The sequence below is a fragment of the Triticum aestivum genome, chromosome 3B (genome assembly GCF_018294505.1).
Source record: "Triticum aestivum cultivar Chinese Spring chromosome 3B, IWGSC CS RefSeq v2.1, whole genome shotgun sequence".
In the NCBI taxonomy this organism is placed as follows: Eukaryota; Viridiplantae; Streptophyta; class Magnoliopsida; order Poales; family Poaceae; genus Triticum; species Triticum aestivum.
The window spans coordinates 71,008,316-71,011,362 of NC_057801.1; positions in this window are offsets into that span (position 1 = coordinate 71,008,316).

Sequence of the window (3,047 nt, forward strand, 5' to 3'; positions counted from 1 at the left end):
TTGGGAATTGCTACAATGATTCCCTGCACTTGGGGATTATCATTCGCCGATGTCGTCCCCGAGCCAGCGCGCCCCTGCCCCTGCCCCTCCCTCGCCACCGAGTGCGCCGGCCAGCCGCGCCCCTGCCGTCGCCCGTGCCTCGTCGTTGCCGTCACCGTCGCCGTCACCAACGTCGTCCCCAAGCCCTCGCTCCCCTGCCCCCGCCCCCGAGTGCGCCGGCCGGCCGCGGCCCTGCCCCGGTTAGCCCCCACCGCCGTCGTCGTCGCCGTGCCCTCGCCGCCCCCGCCGTCGTCCTCGCTGGCCGCCCATGCTGTGAGCCGTCGCCGCACCTGCTCTCTGTATGATGAATTTTTATGTGATTTTTTATGTGATGATTTTTTTGTTCGTATATATAATGTATATATGTATGTGGATATAGGTATGTATGGATGTGGCTATGTATGTATGGATATAATGTTCATAGCATTTTTTGTTCGTATATGTTTTTTTCATATATGTATTAATTTTTTAATTTAGGTTGTTAGTAGATATCGATTTTAGGTTAGTGCATTTTAGGTTAGTTGATTTAGTGCATTTTAGGATAGTTGTACTGCTAGTGCGTTTTAGGTTAGTGGATTTTAGGTTAGTGGAGAGGAAAAAGGAAAATAAGGAAAAAAGAAGAAAATATGAAGAAGAAGAAAAAGAAGGAGAGGAAAAAGGAAAATAAGAAGAGGAAGAAGGAGAAGAAGAAGGAGAAGAAGAGGAGAGGGAAGAAGAGGAGAAAAAATAAGAAGAGGAAGAAGAAAAAAAAGAGGAGAAGAAGAAGGAATAGAGGAGAAGAAGAAAAAATAGAATATTCTATTTTTTTCTTCTCCTCCATTCCTTCTTCTTCTCCTCTTTTTTTCTTCTATTTCTTCTTCTTCTCCTCCTCCTCTTTTTTTCTTCTTCTTCCGATTCTTATTTTTTATCAGGAACGAGGGGTCGAGCATCGCCGAGCGGTCGAGGGTCGTCAAGGGGTCGAGGGTCCGGACATCGAACATTCATGAGAGAACTCTGGTAACTCTTCAACATGAGGGGGGACGTCGATCAACTCCCTCTTGCCCGACCAAACCCTAGAAGCGTCGAGGCCACCCCAAACCCTAGAAGTGTTGCCAAGGGGTCGAGGGTCCCCGAGGGGTCGAGATTCGAGGATCGCCGAGGGGTCGAGGTTCGAGGATCGCCGAGGGGTCGAGGGTCATCGAGGGGTCGAGGGTCGAGATTTATCAAGAATGCCCCCATTATGGATGTGCACAAGTTGATCCATTTTTTTCTGATCTCATCTATGTAACGTTCTATATGTCACATTGTCTTGTGTAAAAGTATTGAAGAAATCCATGGCTTCATCATTAGCCGAAAGTAATCGGGGCATGAAGGTACGAAGCTCTCCAAAGTTATTCTGGAACAGAGTCCCGGATAGGATAATTCACCTTTTGCTATGAAGATCAGCAACGGCCTTCCATATAGTGATATTCGGAAGGCTCTTGTTGAACTTTGTAACAAAAAGAGAATTATCCTATCTAGGACTCCGTTCCAAAATAACTTTGGAGAGCTTCGTACCATCATGCCCCGGTTACTTCCGACTAATGATGAAGCCATGGTTTTCTTGAATCCTTTGACACTAGACAACGTGAAATATAGAAGGGTAGATGAGATCAGGAAAAATATGGACTATTTTCTGCACATCCAGAATGGCGCCATTTCGTTAAGTCCCTTGTTTGACATTCATGAGAGAGGCGGTCCGGACGTCGACATTCATGAGAGAACTCGAGTAACTCTTCAACATGAGGGGGGACGTCGATCAAGCCCCTCTCGCCCGACCAAACCCTAGAATCGTCGAGGCCACCCCAAACCCTAGAATCGTCGAGGCCATCCAAATTTACCAAGTTAAAAGAGCGTTGTCGTCGAGACCACACCAAACCTAAAAGCATTATCGAGGCCACCCCAAACCATAGAAACATCGAGGCCACTAATTAATATTCCTTGTTGTGATTAGCTAGCTAGGTCTATGTTTGCCACTAATATATCCATCTCTCATGTTTGTATATTAATTGCCATGTTGTAATATTTGCAGAAACTATGGATCAACAAAGAGACTTGGAAAAAGATGAGTTGTTGGGGGACATAATCCACGACGGACGTGATGTCTTGTCGTTTCTCAACAACACTGATGGTTTGGAAGGAGAGGAAGCAGGCTATCGTGATCGAACAATGGAGGAGGAAAGTCATGATCATGATGGCTCTGGCGACCGAATGCCGGTGGAAGAAGGAGACCGTGATGACGTCTCCGGTGACCGAACGGAGTCGGGACCAGCTGTTGCAAAGTCCGGCGAGGTATATATTAACTCTTCTTTCTTCTTTTATAGCCCTCCAGATTGAGCCAAACTTCGATAACGAGAAAAGGCCCGAAGAAAAGGTTACACGTGGATGAAAGGTTCACGATCACACCAATCGCAGATGATGACCAACCGATTGAACCCATGCGACCAAGGATGCATTTTCTGCTCAGTGCGGAGCTATTGTTAGGGACAACATCCCAATCAGCCTCCAGTTATGGAATAAGCCTAAGAAAGAAGACCCTCAAGTTTCTTGTATGACCAATAGAGAGAAAGATGATCTTTGGACCTCGCAGAAGGCAAATTTCACCCTACCGCTAGAGGAGGATCCGAATAAGCCAGTTATAGAGCCACTGGTCAAGTCGTATGCTCTTAAGAAGATGGCAGAGCTATTCAGGAGGTGGAAGAATGAGTTGAAATCAAAGTTTGCCGACAAAGAGAGGACTCTAGAATTCATCGGCCGATTTGAGAAGATAAGAGATCACTGGCCCGCATTTGTGGCCTACAAGACATCGGACAAGAGTAAGAAGATGTCAGAGATAAATAATATAAATGCTGCAAAGAAGCAGTGGCACCACCGCACGGGGTCAGGCGGCTACCTCAAAGCCCGGCCGTTGTGGGACAAAGCTGAGCAGGACCTGATTGCTAAAGGGGTCGAACCAGAGACATTGAACTGGCCTGACCGTTCGAGGACTT